Raw genomic sequence first — 23,321 nt, forward strand, 5'->3', positions numbered from 1 at the left:
GAACCGGTTTCTGAAAGAAAAGCTTTGTGGCATTCTTTGGAAAATCGTACTCATAGAAAATACTCATACACCAGACAGAGTGTGTTGATTTTTAATTTAAGGACATTTTTGATTATAGGAGCATGTATTTTCCTACTTTTGATTTTCACAAACCCTCACTACTGGTTTAGCTTTCTGTGCTAGTGAGATTCTCTTTAAAAATAATAATACTTTGAGTCAGACAGAGAAAGACAAATACTATATGTCTGTATGTGTGTGTGTGCTTAATCGTGTCCAACTTTTTGCGATCCCATACTCCAGTTCTCTTGCCTAGAAAATCCCATGGATGGAGGAGCCTGGTAGGCTGCAGTCCGTGGGGTCGCTAAGGGTCAGACACGACTGAGCGACTTAACTTTCACTTTTCACTTTCACACATTGGAGAAGGAAATGGCAACCCACTCCAGTGTTCTTGCCTGGAGAATCCCAGGGATGGGGGAGCCTGGTGGGCTTCCGTCTATGGGGTCATACAGAGTGGGACATGACTGAAGTGACTTAGCAGCAGCAGCAGCATGGACTGTAGCCCACAGGCTCCTCTGTTCATGGAATTTTCTAGGCAAGAATACTGGAGTGGGTTGCCATTTCCTCCTCCAGGGGATCTTCCTGACCCAGGGACCAAATGCCAGTCTCTTGCATCTCTTGCATTGACAGGTGGATCCTTTACCACTGCGCCACCTGGAAAGACCCAAATACTGTGTGGAATCACTTATATGTGGGATCTAAACAATTTGACAAACTAGTGAATATAGCAAAAAAGAAACAGAAACTAGTGAATATAACAAAAAAGAAACAGACTCTCAGATATAGGAAACAATCTAGTGGATACCAGTGGGGAGAGGGAAGGAGGGAGGGATGATACAGGGATGGGGATTCAGAAATGCAAACTATAATGTATAAAACAAGCCATAGGATATATTGTACAACATGGGGAATATAGCCAATATTTTATAGCTATAACCTTTAAAAATTGTGAATCGCTATTGTATACCTGTACCTTTTATAATTTTGTATAGCGACTATATTTCAATTGAAAATTGAATAATACTAAAGCAGTGACCATTAGACCACCTGGGCCTTAGGTGTACTTCCTTTTTTTAAAAAAAGAAAAATGTGTTGCATTCAATTTATTTTTAAATTTTTTTCACTTTGAAAAATGGTGGCTGGGGCGGGGGTGGGGAGGGAGAATCTGGGAGTTTGGGACTGACCTGCACGCACTGCTATGTTTAAGATGGATCATGAATGAGGACCTAATATATAGCAAAATGACAACAAATCAAAAAAACAAACCTTGGAACCAAAAAAAAAAAATTTGTGGTAAAATATATATATAATCATCTTAGCCCTTTTTAAGTGTACAGGCCAGTGGCATTAGCACATTCGCATTCTTGGGCAACCATCAGCACCCTCCTTCTCTAAAATTAGCTGTACTTCTAAACTATCAGTTTACTGGCTTTGGTAATTCCTTCTGCCAGGGATCTGTAGTCAGGAGGCGGACTGAATGACTCCTTGCTCCTAGGAAGCCTCTTTTTTCTTTTTTGTTCCTAAGGAATGGTTCTGAAATGAAATGAGAAGGTCCTAGAAGAGGCCCCCCCATTGGAGATGAACCTTATCAGGGTCCACAGTAGTGCATTACAGCCCAGCCTCCAGATCTTTACAGGTGTGGTTTGACTGACAGACAAAGTGGGTTTTATTTGGAGGGCAGAGGAGAGTTCCCAGATTTCTGTAACAGCTGGAACAGCAGAGCTGGGGGATGTTTGGTGCTGAGTGACGTGGTGGCAGCCGTGTTGATGGCCCGAGTCGGCTGCTGCTGCATGATGCCGCTCAGAAGTGGTAAGAGGGAGTAGGGTGGGGGCTGGGAGGGGACCGGGTGGCACAGGGCCTGCCCGCAGGGAGTGAGAGGGGCACTGACCCGGCCTGCTGACTGGAGGCAAGAGAGCACATCCAGACGGTTGAAGTCAGCTTCGTATTCAGTTGTAAGCTTCCCCTTTCTTCCTGTGCAAGCTGAGAGATGTCCTGAGCAGGACAGGAGAGCAGGGTGGAGAGTAGTTTAGAAATTTCAAGCATAGAACTCCAATGGGCTTCAGCTCTTTCCTGATGATTCAGTCTTCCTCTGGGATCACATGAATGGAAAATTTCATCTCCACAATGGTTTGCCCGATACTGGTTCCCTAAAGATGGCCTTGTTCCAAAGGCGATCTCATTCATCCTCACCTTTGTTTTATCGAAGTGTACTATGACGTGTTGTAAAGCTCACAGTTTACAGCCGGTACTGAAGGTCAACACAACAAAGAGAGGACTCTGGTGTCCTCCTAACTGAGTTAAATATCTTCTTGGGAGGACTGGCTGGTTTCGCCCTTTAAAAAGAAACAAATTATTTTTTGTTGCACTGGGCCTTCTTTGGGGCAGTTGGGCTTTCTCCAGTCGTGGTGAGCAGGCACTGCTCTTCCTTGCGGGGCACAGGCCTCTCGTGGCTGTGGTTTCTCTTGTGGAGCACAGGCTCTAAGGTGTCCACACTTCGTAGTTGCAGCCTGCTGGCTCTAGATCACCGACTCCGGAGTTGTGGTGCGGGCTTAGTTGCTTCGCGGTATGTGAAATCTTACGAGATTCGAAGATTCGAAGGGATCGAACCCATGTCCCCTTGTTGGCAGGCGGATTTTTATCTGCGGCACCACGGTGGAAGTTTTGTTTTTCCCTTCGATGTGAGGATAAAAGTTTGCCCTTTGTATTTGTGGAGAAAAGCTCCTGTGGCATTGCCTAGGAGCTCTGCGAGGGAGGGAAATGGATGTCCTTGGCATTGAGTTAAAGGGTTCAGGCAAGTGAGTTCAAGGTCGTGGATTCAATACCCCCTGGACTGTTCTCCTTGAGGAATGCCTCAGAGAGGGCCAGGACAGCCTGCGTCTGCTCCAGTGAATAGCCAGTCACTCACTGCGTCTGTGGTGTCATGATGGACGTGTGTACCAAGTCCCTCTATTGCTCAGCTCCCCTTCTGTGTCATGTGAAGCCTGGTTGTGGTATGGAGAATGTGACTTCCTTGTTTGTCTATGTTGAATTATGAGAAACCAGGAAGGAAACATTATGTTAGATCCATACTGCTAAAGGGAAATTTAGATGAAAGATAGAGACTTGGTCAGGGGTTGATTGGCGTGTTGACTGTGCATCTGCCCACCTCTTTCTTCCTTCCTCCCTCGTGTCTCTGTCTCTCTGTCTCTCTTTCCATCTCTTTACCTGGTTGTGACTGTGTCCTGTGTTTTTCTGTGTATGTCTCAGTATGCTTATCTCTATCTTGTTTCTCTGAGCAGACGTTGAACTCCATTTGTGTGCCAAGTGCTGTGCTAGATTCTGAGAGTCTAAAGGCAAATAAGACCCTGTGAATAATAATAGCAACAGTAGCAACTGGCATTGTTGTTACATGGATCAGACTCTGTATTAAGAACTTTATATCCATTATTGCATTTAATCCTCACAATAGCAGTACGTGATGGTTACAACATTACACATTTCACAGGTAAGGAATCTGAGGTTCAAATAGGTTTGTAACTTGCCCTAGGTTGTGTAGCTTGTAGGGGCTTAAGTCTGTCTGCCTCATGAGTTCTCATTATTTACTGCTACTCTCACTGGCCCCTTTGTGGTTCACTTGAGTTCCTGGGGTCTCCAGGTTTCCCGTGGGACTGTTTTATGATATTGAATCAGTTCCAGGTTACTGGTCTGTTCGAGATCTAGGAAGTGTTGTGCCACTCTGGGAGGGGTTGGGGGAGAGGAGAAGGAGTGAGGGGGAGAGAGGGTTACACACACTCACAGACAGAAAGACGAAGATAGCAATAGACTGAAAGGTGAAAAGAGGAGCTAGGTAAAGAGACAAGAGAGGGAGAGAGAGAAGAGAAGAAAGAAAGAGACAGACGTACAGACTGACAGACATACCAAGACATTGATCACATCTCTTGCCTTCTCTCTTTCTCTCATTTTTCTTTTATTAGTGGGACTTCAGTATGATGTTTCCTTACATGTTTGTTACAAATCCAGATGAATGATAAGCAGTGGTGTCCAGTAACATGTTGTGTGCTGTGGGGAATATAAAAGATTGGTGAGATGTGTAGCTCTGAAACCCAAATAAAAGCCTTTTTTATTCCTAGTGATCAGAAGACAACAGAACTGTTATTTGCTGTATCTTATGGTATTTAACATAAATGATTAGACATAGACTTTGGAGATAGACTAAAGAAATTTACATCCCAGCTCCTCTACTTCCTACTTGTGTGATTCTGAGTAAGTTACTGAACTTCTCTGAGCCTTAGTTTTCTGATCTGTAAAATTGGCATAACAGTGGTACCTCTTTTACGGAGTTCTTGGGAGTTTTTCAAGAGACGGTGTCCAACAGTGTTGGGCATAAATGATTTCAGCTGAACAACGTTGGTAAAGTTAGTTTAATTTAAAACACCGAATAAACTCATCTGCTGTTAGGCTATAGCAACTGCATTGTGCTACTTTTAGGACTCAGTGACCGAGTTTCCAGGGGTGCTCCTCTCAGTCCAGGAGCTGCGGTGACCTGGAATCTCCTGCATGATTCCTCATCAAGCAGCTGGTACTCATCTACCCCCACCCCCACACACTGGCCACTTTTACCTGCTGGTACATTTGATGACATGATTTTCTCTGCCCAGTACACACATCCCTTCACTTTCCCAACATTTCCAGTGGTAAAAAACCCAGGAACTGCTTTGAGTAGCTTTGCCCACCGTAGAGATGGAATGTATGCTACCCTCTGCAGACGCACACCACTGTGAAGCATCCCTGTTGTGGCCATGATCACGGTCTGTTTAATTAAAAGCAGGGTGTCACTCATCTTTAGATTATGAGTTCTTTGCAGACTGGTATTATCTTACCAGCCTTTGTGTTCTCAGCAGGTGGGCAGAGCCCCTGAAGAGTCTAGGAGAGAGCCTTTGGCCATTTGTCACATTCCAGAAATTTCTTTCCTTTGATAAATAGTTACCAGGAAAGCCCAACCCACGTTAGGCATTTCCATCCCATGAAAGACTAGACAGGATGTAGTTGAGATTAGTTTTATATTCTGAGACTTTGCTGTAAAACCCTTCTGTGTAATGTCTCAGGGTTCAGAACCTCTTTCAACTTAATTTATAATAAGAATCTGCCTATCATTTGGGGGGCTTTTGGGGGAGGGAAGACTGCTGTGGTATTTGGACACAACTGTCTCTAAAGCACTGGGATAGTGATGTCACATAGCACAGAGCAGGTACAGAGCAGGTGGTTGGAAAATGCTTTCTGAAGAGCAGGAATTTACGTTGCTTAAAAGTATTTCTTAAAACGGATGCCAATGTCCATCATCTCGACAGGACATGAGCAAAGCAATGATGTAAGCTGAGGAACTAGTTTTGCATGGCCTGGAGTTGAACTTCAGATTTCACTGTTTCATCATTCCATGATTTTATGTATCTGAATCACAGGCTGATTCAGATCCTGGGTAGGAATTTAAATTCTGGACTGACTGTCAACTCTGGGCAGATGTGGGCCTCCAGTAACTAACTGGTCTTTGACTTCAGCTCAAGAGCCTGGGGCTCTGGTGCAGACTCTAGAGTTGTAGAGTGGTATGAGGTCTCCCTTTCCCCTGAACAAGTGGGGAAATATTATGAGCCGTTCCTACCCTTGACCATGGAAAAGTCCATACCAGTCTGAGATCTACTGAGAGTGAGTTTTCATCTCTTTAATCTAAGGTCAGTTTTTAGTCTTAATTTGGCTATAGTAGAATGGAGTCCATATGCCTTTCTTGGAAGTGCTGCTGTGTTTTGCAGGGAGGGTTCAGTTCAGTTCAGTTCAGTCGCTCAGTCGTGTCCGACTCTCCGCGACCCCATGAATCACAGCACGCCAGGCCTCCCTGTCCATCACCAACTCCCGGAGTTCACTCAAACTCATGTCCACAGAGTCGGTGATGCCATCCAGCCATCTCATTCTCGGTCGTCCCCTTCTCCTCCTGCCCCCAACCTTTCCCAGCATCAGAGTCTTTTCCAGTGAGTCAACTCGTCGCATGAGGTGGCCAGAGTATTGCAGTTTCAGCTTTAGCATCAGTCCTTCCAGTGAACACCCAGGATTGATCTCCCCCAGAATGGACTGGTTGGATCTCCTTGCAGACTCTTGCAGGGAGGGTAGTGAACAGGGAATTGCCAGGCTGTTCTTCTGAGTTCAGGGGGGCTTCAGGGACCCTCAAGGTTTGAAAGACTTCAGGCTGAGCCCTTGCCAGGCAGTTTTGAGTAGTTCTGGGTGGTGGCTCCATAAGCACCTTCGTCTTCACACTTGTCATTAGCCCTTCATTAGCTTAAGGCTGATTTTTAAGGTTGGATGCACCACAGGGCTGACCAGCTTGGCTTAGTCAAAGCATTACTCCCCTGATGAATCTGCACTTGCCCCTTGCCAGCTTCCTTGGGCCATGTAAAGGCACAGGTTGCCACTTGGGTCTGCTTCTCCTGGAAGAATTGAAATTCCTGACACTGTGTGTGACAACACAGGACCTGGAGAAGATGATTAAAGCTGAAGTTTCAGGAAGCACACTGGTGACTGCTGTGAGAGCAGCTCTGAGGCTCAGATCCCAGCCAAGCTGCTTCTCCACTATTTGGCTATGGACAGGGGCTCGCCAGGTGCTGTAGTGGTTAATGCAAGAGATGCAGGTTCAGTCCCTGGGTTGGGAAGATCCCCTGGAGGAGGGCATGGGAATCTAGTACTCTTGCCTGGAGAATCCCATGAACAGAGGAGCCTGGTGGGCTACAGTTCATGGGGTCACAAAGAGCTGTACACGACTGAATGCACACACACACACACACACACACGGGCTACAGTCCATGGGGCCACAAAGAGCTGGACATGACTGAGTGCACGCACACACACAAGCCTTGTAGGCTGTCTGGCTCTTAGAAACCTCAACTGTGATCATAACACACATCTTGAGAGGATCATGGGGGGAATACTGGGGTGCCACCATACCGTGGAGACTGGGATAGTGGGGGCACCCTGGACAAGAGTCCTTATCCATTTCTTTCTTGCTGTTTGGGTATCAACAGATATGTTTGTGGTGGTTGGTGACATCCTGAAAGCAGAATGGAAGAAGACACGTGGGGTAGGCTTTTAGGAACTCATAATTTATTTACATAGTAAAAATTTTAAAATTAAAGTATAGTTGATTTATAATGTACTGATTCTTTGCTGTATAGCAAAGTGACTCAGTTATACACATATATACATATTTTAAAAAATTTTCTTTTCCATTATGGTCTGTACAAGGAGATGGATATAGTCTCCTGTGTTACACAGTAGGACCTTGTTTTTAATCCATTCTAAATGTAATAGTTTGCATCTGCTAACCCCAGACTCCCAATCCATCCCTCCTCCGCCCCTTTCCCCCTTGGCAACCACAAGTCTGTTCTCTATATCTGCGAGTCTGTTTCTGTTTTGTAGAGAGGTTCATTTGTGCCACATTTTAGGTTCCATTTGTAAGTGATGCCATATGGTATTTGTCTTTATCTTTCTGACTTACTTCACTTGGTATGATATTATTTAGTTGTTATCCGTGTTGCTGCAAATGCATTATTCTGTTCCTTTTTTATGGCTGAGTAGTATTCCGTTGTATATTTGTACCACATCTTCTTTTTAAAATGTTTACTTATTAGGTTGTGTGGGTCTCAGTTGTGGCACACGGGGTCTTTGGTTTTGGCAGTACATGGCGTCTTTAGCAGCATGGAAACTCTTCGTTGCAGCATGTGGGATCTAGTTCCTTGACCAGGGACAAAACTTGGGCAAAACCTGGACAAAACCCTGCATTGGGAGCTTGGAGTCTCAGTCACTGGACCACCAGGGAAGTCCCATGTACCACATCTTAATCCGTTCATCTGTTGATGGACATTTAGGTTGTTTTCATGTCTTGACTATTGTGAATAGTGCTGTTATGAACATAGGGGTGAATGTATTTTTTTTTTTGGCCATGCCACACGGCTTGTGGAATCTTAGTTCCCTGACATGGATTAAACCCAGGCCTTTGGCAGTGAGTGCACATAGTCCTAACCACTGGACCATCAGGGAATTCCTGCATGTAACTTTTTGAATTGTAATTTTGTCCAAGTGTATGCCCAGGAGTGGGACTGCTGGATCATATGGTAATTCTGTCTTCAGTTTTCTGAGGAACCTCCATACTATTTTCTGTAGTGGTTGTGCGAACTTAAATTCCCACCAGCAGTGTAGGAGAGAAAGGAACTCATACTTTAAAACAGACATCTTGAGTGCATTTGAAGCAAAGCTTGCATAGAAATCACAGAAAACAGTCATAAATATTTGAGAAAATAGGTTCCTGAAAAAAAATTTTAGTATTTAGGTGAATAGGAAATTGCAGTTGTTGGGAGATAGATCTTCATCTGTTTGCCAGTGTGCCATTAGGATCCATTTGGAAATCCAGGGGCTTTTTGATTAATCAAAGATATAAGAGTTGTAAAATGAGGGAGAAGTTGTCTCATGCTAGTGTTTCCCTAAATGCTTGCAGGACACTTCATCTACAAGATCTTTTGGAACAAAACGTGTCTGTTGTCCATTAAGGGCTGGAAACAAAATAGGGTTAAGAATTGATGTTTTACCATGCAAGAGTTCTTCCCTGACCCCAATGGCCTCTGCAGGTTAATCTAGACCCCAGTGGCCTATGCAGGTTAATCTATTAAGATTTATGAGACATCGGGTAGCAAGGAAACCTGGTATAACCCAGCATTTTTCAAGCTCATTTGAGTAAGAGATCTTTCCCAGATAACTCCTACTGAATAGGAGAAATGGAGTGGGCAAAGGTTGAGAAATACAGCTTTGATTGTTGGGTGGGGTGTGAGGTTGGTTGTGTAAGGTTGAGTTGTGAGTGGATTTTACTGGAGAATTTTCAAGACAGAACTAATACAGATGGAAGTTGCAAGGACTTCTGAGTAGGGTTTTCTTTAATCTCTATTTAAAAAATATTGGGACTTCCCTGGCAGTTGAGTGGTAAGACTCCTGCTTCCCCTCCAGGGGGTATAGGTTCTATCTCTGGTCGGGGAATTGAGATCCTGCACACCACAGTGTGGGCAACAGTAACAAATTTCCCATTTCCTCAACGTTTTCTTTTATAAACTATTTCAAACATTCAGGAAAACTGAGAGACTAGCTATATGATCAGGCCACTCAGGATGGCTGTTCTCTTGCCCTGTTCATCCCCTGTTCGACCAGTCCCTGCTTCACCTACACTAAGTGTGTGTGTTGTAAATCGTTTCAGTTGTGTCTGACTCTTTGTGACCCTGTGGACTGTAGCCCGCCAGGCTCCTCTGTCCATGGGATTCTCCAGGCGAGAATACTGGCGTGGGTTGCCATTTCCTCCTCCAGGGGATCTTCCCGACCCAGGGATCAAACCCCTGTCTCTTATGTCTCCTGCATTGGCAGGCGGGTTCCTTCCCAATCCTCTCGATCTCAGGGCTTATTGAGTAACTACCTATGAGATTGCCCCCTGCCCCAGCCGCTGGTTTCCATGGTGACTGATGAGCTAGCCTGATATTAGTTATGTCAGTTCCCCTTGTAAATGATAGCCTTCTTGTTCCTCGAGTAGGGAAGATTTCTGCTGTGTCCTGCCTTCTGCCCATGGTGGAGTGTTTCTCCAGGACTTTTTGCTTCCTATTTGTAAGATTAGCTATCCAACAAGTCAGTGGTGTCTCTGTCACTGTCTCTAGGCATTTTTTTTTTTTTTTGGTCTCCTGGCTGGACAAGGCTTACAGGCCTGCAGGGTGCAGACCAACATTAGTACAATGAAGTCTAAAGTTATATACACATTATGATGGACTTCTCAGGTGGCTCAGTGGGTAAAGAATCCACATGCAATGCAGGCGATGTAAGAGACCTGGTTTGATCTCTGAGTTGGGAAGATCCCCTGGAGAAGGAAATGACAACCCACTCCAGTTCTTGCCTGGGAAATTCCGTGGACAGAGGCGCCTGGTGGGCTACAGTCCATGGAATCACAAAAATTCAGACAGGACTGAAGCTACTGAGTATGTATACACATTATGACACATCACTTCTCAATATTTAACATACATCACTTAAGAATACAGATGTTTGTTTTCAGACCCACAATGTCATTATACCTGCTAAGAAAGCCATCTAAAATCAACTTAATGAAAAATAAAAAAATCAACTTAATGTTTAAATCCCTCCCCATCTACAGCTTAAAAAAAATCAATTACTTTTTTTTTAATGGTTGTTACTTATTTTAAATTAGAATAGTTCCTCTCCCCCTTTTTTTTTTCTCCCATGACATTGACCTTCTGAAGAACTTAGGCTAGTGATTGTACGAATGTCCCACATTCTTGATTTGTTTCCTCATGATGCTCAGTTTTTCCTCTGTCCTGGTAATCGTCTGCCCTGGCTGCACTTCGGAACCACCTGTCTTGATTAATTGGCAGTACAAGGAAGGGGGATTCATTGGCCCACTCTGTTCTCACTGGAATTATTTAAATCAAATTTAAAGCCTAGAAAAGAGAATACCAATGTCTGTGTTCCACTCTAAACCAATTAAATTAGAATCTCTGGAGTTGAAGCTCAGGTGACCCTGGTTTCAAAATTCTCTAGGTGATTCTGGTAAGTATTCAGCACTAAGAACCGCTGCTCTATCCTGAGGATCCTATAAATTAGAAGTTAGATTCAGGCTATATACATTTTTTGTCTGGAATACTTTGCACATTGCAGTCACCTTGGAAGCTTTAAAAAACACTGATACGTGGGGTCCACCCCAGAGATTCTCATATAGTTGGTCTGGTGGCGTGGCCTAGTCTTTGGGAGTTTTGAAATCTGCTCAGGTGATTTTAATGCAGCCAGTAAGACCCACTGCCTTAGATTATTTTTTTTGTTTGTTTAATTTGCTTCCTATCAGGAGGCACACAATGTCACACTATTCCATTATTTGTGATACCAGTTTCAATCACTGGATTAAGATGGTCACACCAGACCTCTGCATCACCTCTTCATCGCAAATGTACGATTGCTCCTGTTCCCAGAGGTAACTGGCCTCTGAGATGATACCTTGGTGCTGATAACAAGTTTTAATCCAATGGTTTTAGCTTCCACTGGTGATTGTTACCTCTGTCAAGTATTATGTGGAGGGTGAGTATAAATGGTGATCTAATCTTGTCTTTCCTTCTGTAACAGAGTATGGCTGAGTGCAGCCCTAAGTCTGCAGCCCTTGCTTCAGTGCCACTATGCTGCATCCAACTCTGGTCACCATTGGACCTGTGGGGGCCCTGCTGAGACACTGCAGTGGGCCTTGCCCATGAGCAACCAACTGTCAAAGAGAGGCCTTTTGGTGGTCCTGCTCAGTCATTGGTCAGCATTGCAGTGAGCCCCGCCCACAAGCCACCAGCTGTCAAGAAGGGACAGTTGAGGGGATGCAGCCAAGGAATCAGGCAGTGGAGTGGTGGTCGTCAGGCAGAGTGAGGTAAGAGGTGGATCCATCTCTCCAGCTTACCTGGCCTCGGACCAGCAGGTGTGCTGTGGGGGCCCAGGGAATAGGCTAGGGGCTGTGTCCTGCAGGGCTCCAGAGCCCTTCCTAGGGCCACCGCACTGGCCTTGGCCCAGGCCTTGAGGTGGTGGTGAACCTCTTCCCCATCCCCACCTCTGACCTAATGGCAGTGGCAGTCCGCATAGGACACAGTCTGTGGGCCCTGCCCCACATTTGTGGCGCCTGAGGAACCTGAGGGTTGGTTGCATCCTGGGCGCTTTGCTCCCTCAGTGATGACAGTTGTGCAGGGTCTGGGGACCTGGCCCTGAGGGAGCTGCCAACTGAGATCTGCCTCCTCAGCTGGGACTGGGACCTCAGAAGGACAAAGCTGTGCTTTGGGACCCTGGCCTTCTTGTCAGACAGGGAATAACGTGTGTTTGGTAGAGATTTACTGGAACATCATTCCCTGACCCTGACCTGACCTCTAGAACAAAGGCTCTGATACCAAGAAGTTTGCAACAGCTAACCACACCCCTCTGTCACCTTTCCTAGAAAAGGGCTTTGCTGAAAGTGTTTGGGGAGTTTGGAATTTTAAGTCATGAACCACCACCCATCTCCTTGCAGGGCCCTACAGTATACCTTTCTCTGTTCCAGACTCCGAAGTTTTGGTATGTTTGGCCTCACTGTGTGAGCACATGGATTTGAGTTTTGGTATCACTTCCACATTTATTTGACTTTCTTTTGTAAAGAAGATCTGTCCTGTTTATCCTCTCACCACCCCCTGGACACATGTATTTTTATTTACTAACCAGCTACAATCATTATCCTTTTCGATATTCAAATTATACTAAATTTGGCCTGTGGGAGCCCCTTCAAACTGGCTTTTTTTAAAAGTAAAAAAAATTTAATTCAATTACGTAGAGAAATATACAAAAGATTGAGTCTACAGGTCAAAAATTTCCCAGAGCAAACACCTGTGTAACCAGTTCCCAGATCAAGAAACAGAAAAATGAAATTACCCCAGGAGCCTCCATCACACCCTCTTCCTATCTTTCCCCACAAGAGTAACCACAAAGAGTCTTGCTTTTAAACTTGTTGATCAGTTTGCCTCTTTGGGAACTTTGTATAAATAGGATCATAGAACATGTAGTGTTTTTATGTGTCTGGCTTCTTTGTTCATCATCATGTTCATGAGATTCATCTATGATGTGTGTAGTTGTAGTTCTTTTTCATCCCTCCTGCAATTTATTTATCCATTCTAATGTTGGTGGGCATTTAGGCTGATTCTAGGTTCTGTTAAAACAGTGCTGCTATGGACATTCTGATACTTGTCTTTGGGTGAACATATTGTTGAGTTTTGTTTGCTTTTTTTGTTTTTGGAGGCGGGTAGCATATACCTAACAGTGGAATTGTTTGTTCATAGAGTATGCTCAACTTTATTCAATACTGCTGAACAGTGTTTACTTTGGTTATTACCCCATTGGTCTTGGTGTACTTTTACTTTCTGGCAGAAGATGTCCTGGGCTCATTTTGTATGTTTTCTGACCAAGCCCTGGAATCTGCCATCTCTCTGAGGAGCCTCATGCTTTTGAATAAGGAATAGTATTTAAAAACCAAGGTCTGCATGCTAGTGGTGCTCATTGATACTGGGAAGTCATTGCTTTTAGTTCCCTTTAGTGGGCAAAGGTAGAAAATTCACTAAAGAAAATAATCATGCATTTGAATGACAATTCCAATTCAACATTGCAGGATTTTTTTCCCGTTAACTGTTTTTATTTTATATGTGCGTCTCTTTTATGCTAAAAATCTTGGCTTCTAATAACATCAATAAGTTTTGTTTATTTACGTTGTTCTACACTTAAAACAGTTGCAAAATTGCAATACTAACTGTAAGGCCGGACCCTGGTGGCCATCTTGGCTTCTTCTTCTCCTCTTCATTTCCCGCTGGCGGGAAAAAGTCCCGCCAAACCGCTGAAGAGTCTCTGATGCAACAGCTCTCCACCGAAATCAACCCTCCCTCCTAACCTCCAAAAAACAAAGATCATGGCATCTGGTCCCATCACTTCATGGGAAATAGATGAGAAAACAGTGGAAACAGTCTCAGACTTTATTTTTTTGGGCTCCAAAATCACTGCGGATGCTGATTGCAGCCATGAAATTAAAAGACGCTTACTCCTTGGAAGGAAAGTTATGACCAACCTAGACAGCATGTTAAAAAGCATAGACATTACTTTGCCAACCAAAGTCCGTCTAGTCAAGGCTATGGTTTTTCCCGTGGTCATGTATGGATGTGAGAGCTGGACTGTGAAGAAAGCTGATTGCCGAAGAATTGATGCTTTTGAACTGTGGTGCTGGAGAAGACTCTTGAGGGTCCCTTGGACTGCAAGGAGATCCAACCAGTCTATTCTAAAGGAGATCAATCCTGGGTGTTCATTGGAAGGACTGATGCTAAAGCTGAAACTCCAATGCTTTGGCCACCTCATGTGATGAGTTGACTCACTAGAAAAGAGTCTGATGCTGGGAAGGATTGGGGGTGGGAGGAGAAGGGGACGACAGAGAATGAGATGGCTGGATGGCATCACCGACTCTGTGGACATGAGTTTGAGTGAACTCTGGGAGTTGGTGACGGACAGGGAGGCCTGGTGTGCTGTGATTCATGGGGTCTCGGAGAGTCGGACACGACCGAGCGACTGAACTGAACTGAACTCCTAACCTCCAGAGCGACCAACCCGGTCTCGCCACCTCGACTAGCTGACCTATGAGAGACCGCCACTCCAGACCTCGCCTTTTTTGGGAAGAATTACTGCTCCTCACTGAGAGGCTATATAAGTCGCTCTCTGCCTTTGTTCAGCGCGGACCACCCCCCACCCCCATCCCCCACCTCGCTCTGTTAGGTCTTGGGGTCCTGACTCGGGGCACCTAGCCAGTAAAGCCTGTTACATTATCTATTTGGCATCTGGGTTCTTTTATTTAACATCATTGGGCCATCTTGACCTTACATTTGGTGCCCAACGTGGGGCTCGAGGTGAGAGCCCACCCCACCAGCCACAGGGTCTTTGGCTCCCTTGGGTCCGACCTGCACCCTGGGCTGATTCATCACCTCAATAGGACTGCTCTACCATCCGGCAGCATACGGGGTGAGTCCCCAGTTTGGGTCTTGGTAGGGGCCTTCCCTTTGGCCATTGGTCCTCGGGAGTTCAGCCCGAAATTGCGGCCACGTCCGAGCTCCCTCCTCCCACAGGCCAGACCTGCTCCTTGGCGCCAGTCGGTTTGGAGACGTCCGTCTCGGCTGCCTTGGCCCTACTGTTCCTCGGCACCAGTTGATTTTGGAGACGTCCATTTTGACTGTGGTAGCCCTAACCATAGTCTAGTCAAGGCTATGGTTTTTCCAGGGGTCATGTATGGATGTGAGAGTTGGACTGTGAGGAAAGCTGATTGCCGAAGAATTGATGCTTTTGAACTGTGGTGCTGGAGAAGACTCATGAGAGTCCCTTGGACTGCAAGGAGATCCAACCAGTCCATTCTAAAGGAGATCAATCCTGGGTGTTCATTGGAAGGACTGATGCTAAAGCTGAAACTCCAATACTTTGGCCACCTTATGCGAAGAGTTGACTCACTGGAAAAGACTCTGATGCTGGGAGGGATTGGGGGTGGGAGGAGAAGGGGACGACAGAGAATGAGATGGCTGGGTGGCATCACCGACTCTGTGGACATGAGTCTGAGTGAACTCTGGGAGTTGGTGATGGACAGGGAGGCCTGGGGTGCTGTGATTCATGGGGTCGTGAAGAGTCGGACACGACTGAGCGACGGCCGACTGAGCCTGGTCAACCCAGTTAGAGTGTCTCCTGCTGCTGCTAAGTCACATCAGTCGTGTCCGACTCTGTGCGACCACATAGATGGCAGCCTACAAGGCTCTGCTGTCCCTGGGATTCTCCAGGCAAGAACACTGGAGTGGGTTGCCATTTCCTTCTCCAATGCTTGAAAGTAAAAAGTGAAAGTGAAGTCGCTCAGTTGTGCCTGACTCAGCGACCCCATGGACTGCAGCCTACCAGGCCCCTCCATCCATGGGATTTTCCAGGCGAGAGTACTGGAGTGGGGTGCCATTGCCTTCTCCGAGAGTGTCTCCCAGCCAACCTCAAAACCTAGCGCCTTTCTTGAGATATCCGCCGCAAGCAGTTGACCTCTCTGTGCTCTGAGGCTTGGCCTCAATATCCTCTCGACAATGGCTCACAATGGCCACCAACGGGGACTTTTGATTTTAATCTCCGTGATTTAGAAAATTACTGCCATAAGATGGGAAAACGGTCTGAAATACCCTACGCACAGGCTTTAGTGGCGATTGCGCCCCCGCCCCTCCCCCTATACTTTCTCCCACCCTCCCAAATCCTTCTTCCCCCTTCCCCTTCTGGCCTCTCGCTGCCAGCCAAAACATTGTCCGCACAGACCGAGGAAAACTCCGCCCTCACGGTTCCTTCAGAAGACCTGACAGCGCCCTGCTTTTGGCTTCTGTTACTTTCTCAACTCCCTCTTCCCCAGCTTCCCCAACCCCTCCCTCATTAACACTTTCAATGCCTTCTCCTCAGCCTTCTCACTCAAGAGATGGCTCCCCGGAGGCCACCGGGGGGCTCCCTCTGTTCTGTCGCTCTACCCACCCCAAAAGAGAGACAGGCCATCTTGGGGGCAGCCAAAATGGTAGCTGACCAGCGACATCTGGCAAATCTGGCAGATCCCGCCCAACCCCCTGGGGCAGCTGCCTAACAGAGACTAAGGGAGGGGTGGGGAAGGGCCAGTATCCAGTGTACAAGCTGGAATGTTTGCTGGAGGGGATGGAAAATACCTCTCTCAAGGTTATTAACATGCTAGAACTAGATAAAGTAACCCAGAGCCCTGATGAAAACCCTGCAGTCTTCCTCAATAGGCTGACCGAGGCTCTCACCACTTACACCCGCATCACCCGCGACTCCCCAGCAGGGGTCACCACCTTGGCTAATCGCTTTACTATCTCAGTCAGCTCCAGACATCAGGAAGAAGTTGTCCAAGGCTGAGGACGGGCCTCAGAGCCCCCTCCGAGACCTGGTAAAAATGGCCTTTAAAGTATATAATGCCCGGGAAGACGTAGTCGAAGCCAGCCGTAAGGCAAGGTTTAAACAACAGGCCAAACTGCAGGCCAACCTCCTTGAGAGGCATACCCAGGCACTGGTAGCCGCCCTACAGCCGGCCATGGAACAGAAGGTGGGTCCCCAGAAGCCGCCTCCAGGAGTCTGCTTCAAATGTGGCCGCGAGGGTCATTGGGCCCGTCAATGCCCAAATCCCTGACCTCCAACTAGGCCATGCCCTCGCTGCTGGTAGAGGGGACATTGGGTGAGCAACTGTCCCTGGGCAGCTCAGGCCTCAACCTCATCGGGCCAGGGCTTGGGTTCCCAGAAGTATGCCCTGCCCTCATCTCCTGCCTTGGAACTCCTCTCCTCCGACGAAGACTGATGACGCCCAGACTTGGGGACCCCCATAACCCAAGCCGAGCTTCAAGTAGCAGGTAAATGCTTCAAGTAGCAGGTAAACCTATCAATTTCTTGATAGATACGGGGGCTACTTACTCTCTTCTTCCCTCTTACGGGGGCACTACTCCCTTCCCAGGTCTTGGTGGTGGGTATAGATGGCAAGCCCTTACACCCCCTACAGACTGGACCACAGCCTGGTCAGCTCGGCCATCACCTGTTCACCCACTCCTTCCTAATACTTCTTTCATGTCCCACTCCGCTATTAGGACGAGACATTCTAACTAAGCTCAAAGCCACCATACATCTGCCCTTCTCACACCCTTACTCCCCAACCCTACCGCTACTCCTCCTTTGTGCCTCTGAATCTTCCTTTATAGACCCCACGGTATGGGACACCGAGGTCCCCACTTAAGGGAAGTAAGGTGTGTATGTTCAGTAAAGAAGGCATGAAAAATGAAGTTAAAACAAATGGGTACAGAAAGTGATAAGAAGGTTTGATGGAAAGTAGACCCCAAAGAAAGAGTTTCTATGTATAGATAAAAGTTTTCTTGAGATGTTGAACTGCCTTTGATAATGGATTTTAAATGTCTTTACTTCTGAAGTGATCTGTTCTATGTTTACCTTTAAAATCTTCTTTGTTACTTTGGCTAAGTGAATATATTATTTCACAGTGATCTACATGATTCTATCTGACTGAGTGTTATAAACCCTTTTGATATTTATTGACAAAACTGCCTAAATAGCTTGACTTATAGCTGACTTTGGGATGCTTCAGAGGGCCCCTGAGACATCCCAAAGAGCTATTAAACTACCTGAGTTCATCTGACATGTTAAATTGCATGGGAAATATTGTTGGAGGAATGATGAGTCTTCTCAGGTTATACTGTATGGGTGATGCTACTTATATAAATATCCTAGAAATTATGTGAAATTCATGAAAATCTGATATGTCCTGGTAAAGTGTTGTCAGTTATAATTCTAGTTATCATGTTAAAATGTTACAAGTCACAGCAATGACAAGGCTACTTTGTAAATTATAATTTAATTAGATTTTAAACATGCCTTGTATGGTTTCACTCTCATGCCTTTAAAAATACTGCTAGTTCTTCAAGATTCATGGGAAAGACTTTTCTAAGATTAACTGATAAATTTTGTTTGTTTGCTATCTGGTAAATTGGTAACAGACTGGAATTTAATCTACTCTCTATATTAAGAGAACAAAGTTTTCTTAGAATGAATCTTTCAATAACAGATTATGAATTTCTTTGCCTTTAAGTGATTCATATTTGTTTTTAAAATCTTTTGTTACTTTAGTAAAGTAAAGAGACGTTATTTAAGATTATGGTACATGTAAAAGCTCATTCTTCTTATACAAAAACTCTGTTAGACTTGTGCTATCCTAATGTCCTTAAACCATGGCAACAGTCTACTTCTAAATTGGGGAATTAAAAATGGGTGAACAATAGCTGAAGATCAGAGTCAGGGCTATGGGAAATCCAAGATGGCCGCTTGGATTTTCCCAGCTCCCTGACAAACCTCATTTTTATTTGATAGGTTAAAGCCTTCCTGGCTACAAGGTTAATGCCTCCATAATGAAAAATCACTGAATATTAAGTTTTGTAAATTGTTAAATTAAGGTTCTAGTTTTGTTAATTAAGGTCTAGTGTTTACTAAGACTCACTGCTGAGACAGTTCCTTGTTACACTCTAAGTTTGTTTCTAAGGCTTATCTCAGTAACCAGTCTTCAGATAAAGGTCAGATGTTCCATAATGTACAACCAGGAGATTAACACCAGGTTATAGTCATTTAACAAATGAAGTCAGATGACTTGGGGTATACCAGGCTTTATCTAGTGAAAGTTCTTGACTTATAATTCTTACTTTACTAATAACTGCTAGGTATGGCTATATTATTTTCTATGTCACTTGTTTCAGAAGATTATTTCTTACTTTAACAAATGTGTGACTGAGCCTGTGATATAATGCTGATATGCACTTCCAAATGAGATCAATGATTGTAATAATGTAACTCTAGATATGGGAAGAAGCAACAAGAGGGAATATTTTCCTGGACCAAGAGGCTAGTAAGACAGTGGTCCAGAGACTTTTGCTACTTGCAAGGCCTGGTCCAATTTTAGCACACTGAGTGGCTCATCGATGGAATCTTCCCTAGAGCTGGGAATGAGCCTTCCCAGCACCGCGGGACACAATGGCCATGAAATGGCCCCCAAACATGGTCAAATATGTGGCTATGAAGGGACCCTGTGGACTGGAAGTTGGTACTTGCCAGCTGCCTCTACAAAGATTACATCATGACCACAGCAAGCTACTGACCTTCAACACCCCCTGAAAGGAGTTCAGGGTGGAAATCAGAAATAAGGCACTCTGTGCTCTGGGAAAAACCCAGAACCAGCCTTCAGATAGTCAGATATTTTCAGGTAAAGATTTTATGAGCCCAAATTCTTGTATCTTCTTGTACCTAGAGAAACACTAACGTCATGAACCAATGTCTGGTCCTGGTTCTCCTGGTAGCCCCTGAACAGCTTTTCTACTTCTATTAATCTCTGGGCCACGTACCTTTAACTTTCTTGTTAAGTTTGTTTCTTCCAGGATGCAACAAATCTCCAAGTGGTAGTATGACAAGAATATTCCCCGACCAACCCCGAGACAATGCTGAAACAAGTCGCCTTCTGCCGGCAGCACTCACACGCATCTGAACAACTCCCCACTCCAAGACAGGCCTCACGCCATTCGAGCTGCTATACGGTAGGTCATCTGCTCGCCAGTCTCCCAGACCCCCCACTACCACATCTCAGAGCCTATCTGCCCTATTTCACACTCCTCCGATCCCTTCTACGGGAACACACAGACCGCACCCTGCCCCAGCCCGTTAGCAACGCAGATCGGGAGCCTCCATTAACTACCTTGGCTCCGGGAGACCAGGTTCTCTTAAAGACGCTAACACCTAACCCCCTCCAACTGCGGTGGACTGGCCCTTTCACGGTGATTCTCACCACTCCTACAGTGGCCAAACTCTTGGGACACAAACCGTGGTATCACATCACCAGGATTAAACGGGCCCCCTCACACAGCCTTCTCCCTCCTCAGTCCACAAATACCCATACCTACACTTCCAAAGTTTCCGGGCCCGCCAGACTCACTATAACCAAAATACCCCTTCCACCCATAGGCGAGTGATGACTGTCGAGCTCAACTGGTGGGACTCGCTTCACCCTCCTGGCCGTACTTTTTGCCATAGGCCTCGCTTCAATCGCCCCACCGGAGTGGTCCTTTGCTCTCCGTCTCTTTCTGGCCCTCGCCTACATCGTAGGTTGCACTATACTTCTGGGGTGCTACTATTTTTTGTAGTGACCTACCTCTCTACGTGTCTCTCACCTTAGCCAGTCTTGAAACTTTCTGTCTGACCTCCTGCAAGACCTCTGGCTTGCCACTCCTATAACTGACTTCACCCAGGCTATCATTGAACTTTGGCTACAGGGAAGCTTCCTTCTTTATACCGACACCCAGATCAACTTTTATACCTTGGTTCTCCTCTGCCTAATATCTTAATCAGCCATGCTTGCTCTGCGGCCTCTTCTGACTACTCTAAGTTAAGTGCTCCTGATTCTGACCATACTGCTAGCTGCATGTATTGCCAACTCCCACCAACCCTTTAATCACTCCAACAGGTAATGGGAGCAAGCACATGTGTTATATCTCCAGGAGCTCGAGTGCCTGCGGGGTTATGTAGCAGTACCCTTTTGGTGCCCAGCGGCTCTTACTATTCTGCCCCCACTGGGTGGTGGGCTTGCTCAACGGGTCTTACTTCCTGTACTCATGGCACCATTATAAATTCTGGAAAGGCTATTGTGTGATGGTTCAGCTGTTTCCTAAAATGACCTATTATGAAGAGACTCAGATGGAACTGGTGTTTTCCCCTCTCCTGTCTAGGACTAGACGAGCTATCAGAGCAGCCGCAGTTCTCTTGTCATCCATGGTGGGGCTGGGCATAGCCAGGGCTACAGGGGTAGGAACCTCAGCCCTGATCCTACAAGACAGAAATTATAAAATCCTGCAGTCAGTCATTGACTCAGACCTCAAACATTTAGAACAGTCCCTGACTAAATTAGAAGAATCTCTAAATTCCCTAGCGGAGGTAACCCTACAAAACAGACGAGGGCTAGATCTCCTCTTTATGCAACAAGGGGGCCTCTGTGCAGCTTTGGGAAAGCAGTGCTGTTTTTATGTCAACCATTCTGGAGCCATTAAAGACTCCGTGGCTTTGCTGAGACGCCGTATTAAAGAAAGAGAACCCAAAAAGAGTGGATGGTACGAACAGTTGTTCAGCGGGTCTCCTTGGCTGACGACTTTAATCTCAGCCTTGACGGGTCCACTTGTCATCTTCCTCCTCTTGTTAACAATCGGGCCCTGCATCATCAACAAGGTGACCAATTTTGTCAGGGAATGGGTAAATTCAGTTCAACTTAGGTCCTGAGGTCTCAGTACCAGCCTATGCAATTAACAGGGACCCAGGATTGGATCTAGATAAGCTACCGGTGAGGGAGGGAAGAGTTGAAGAGCTCAAACGACAACGACGGAATGACAGGCCACAGACCCAAGACCATGTTAGCCGGTTGGAATTAAACCTGTTTTTATTCTTGCAGTCACTTTACTCACATTGCTTTTCAGCCCACATACCAACAGCTGCAAAAGATGACCTGAAATGCCAACAGACAGAAAATGATGATAACCGCCAATTCCAGACCCCTGCCTAAAGACCCTGAGCACCTGGGAACACTGGGGGCTGGCCATGACCCAAAAGCCCCATGACACCCCTTTCCAGCAGGAAGTAGCGAGAGATGACAATGTCGCCCCTTATCCTATCAAAAGCGTCGGAATGTAAGGCCAGACCCTGGTGGCCATCTTGGCTGCTTTTTCTTCTCCTCTTCATTTCCTGCTGGCGGGAAAAAGTCCCGCCAAACTGCTGAAGAGTCTCTGACGCAACAGCTCTCGACGGAAATCAACCCTACCTCCTAACCTCCAGAGCGACCAACCTGGTCTCTCCACCTCAACTAGCTGACCTATGAGAGACCGCCACTCCAGACCTCGCCTTTTTTGGAAAGAATTACTGCTCCTTACTGAGAGCCTATATAAGTTGCTCTCTGCCTTTGTTCAGCGCGGACCCCCGACCCCCACCCCCCCGACCTCACTCTGTTAGGTCTTGGGGTCCTGCCCGGGGGCACCTAGCCAGTAAAGCCTGTTACATTATCTATTTGGCGTCTGGGTTCTTTTATTTAACATCATTGGGCCTTCTCGACCTTACACTAACATTACTATATTGTCAATATAACTGACAATAATATTATGAATTGATGTATGTGTGAAGCTTTAGATTTCTTTGAAGTAATTTTTTGTCTCTTATGAGCAATTTATATGATACTAAATTGAATTGCCTTAACCTAAAGAGGATGAAGAATTTATCCAATGGCTTAAGAAGATGGGTGTTGGGCTCAGAATAATATTGACTGTGGGGCTTGGCCCTTCTAGACAATTACAGCTGTGGCGCTCACACTTTTGCCCCTCCCCCTCCTTTTTCTAAATTGCTTTTTGAAGGATTTCAGGGTTTCCACTGGGGAGAGGTGCACCCATGGGGATGCACTCCTTTCTCTCACTTAGAGGTTCTGTGGCCACCAGCCTCCCCCACCCGGGTTGTGATGGTTCATTTTTTGGGTCAACTGGACTGGGCTCTGGTGCTCAGTGTTTTGGTCATGTACCAGTCTAGATGTTGCTATGAAGGCATTTAAAACATATTTATTTGGCTGTGCCAGGTGGGTCTTTGTTCTGCCATGTGGAATCTTTTATTTGAGCATGAGAAGTCTTAGTTGCAGCATGTGGGATCTAGTTCTTAACCAGGGATCGAACCTGGGCTCTGTACATTGGAAGCATGGAGTTTTAGCCACTGGACCATTAGGGAAGTCCTTATGAAGGCATTTTTGAAAGCTCTGATTAATATTTAAATTGGTAGATTTTGAGTAAAGTAGATGACTCTTCATAATGTGGTGGGTGTCATCGATCAACTGAAAGCCTTAAGAGAAAAGAAAGACTCAGGTCCCTTGAAGAGGACTTCACCTTACTTACAATTCCATCAGCTTCTTGCTGGAATTGCCAGCTTGTCCCCGATTTGAATTTGCCAGTCCCTATAATCATGTGAGGACTTCCCTGGTGGCTCAGTGGTAAAGAATTTGCCTGCCAATTCAGGAGATGAGGGTTCGATCCCTGGGTTGGAAAGATTCCTCAGAG

The 23,321-nt window shown here is 45.8% G+C and overlaps 1 long non-coding RNA gene across 1 annotated transcript; it reads left to right on the top strand.

Annotated features, from left to right (window-relative positions):
- Positions 1 to 636: 636 nt before the first annotated feature.
- LOC148774517 (uncharacterized) lies at positions 637 to 22,285 on the top strand. The gene is made up of 5 exons (XR_016035621.1): positions 637 to 1,866; positions 4,167 to 4,299; positions 11,236 to 11,521; positions 19,618 to 19,787; positions 21,711 to 22,285. It is a non-coding gene; the product is annotated as an uncharacterized LOC148774517 (long non-coding RNA).
- The last annotated feature ends 1,036 nt before the right edge of the window (positions 22,286 to 23,321 follow it).

Source organism: Moschus berezovskii, chromosome 21 (assembly GCF_049115385.1).
Source record: "Moschus berezovskii isolate FMDL1 chromosome 21, NW_MosBer_1.0, whole genome shotgun sequence".
Taxonomy (NCBI): Eukaryota; Metazoa; Chordata; class Mammalia; order Artiodactyla; family Moschidae; genus Moschus; species Moschus berezovskii.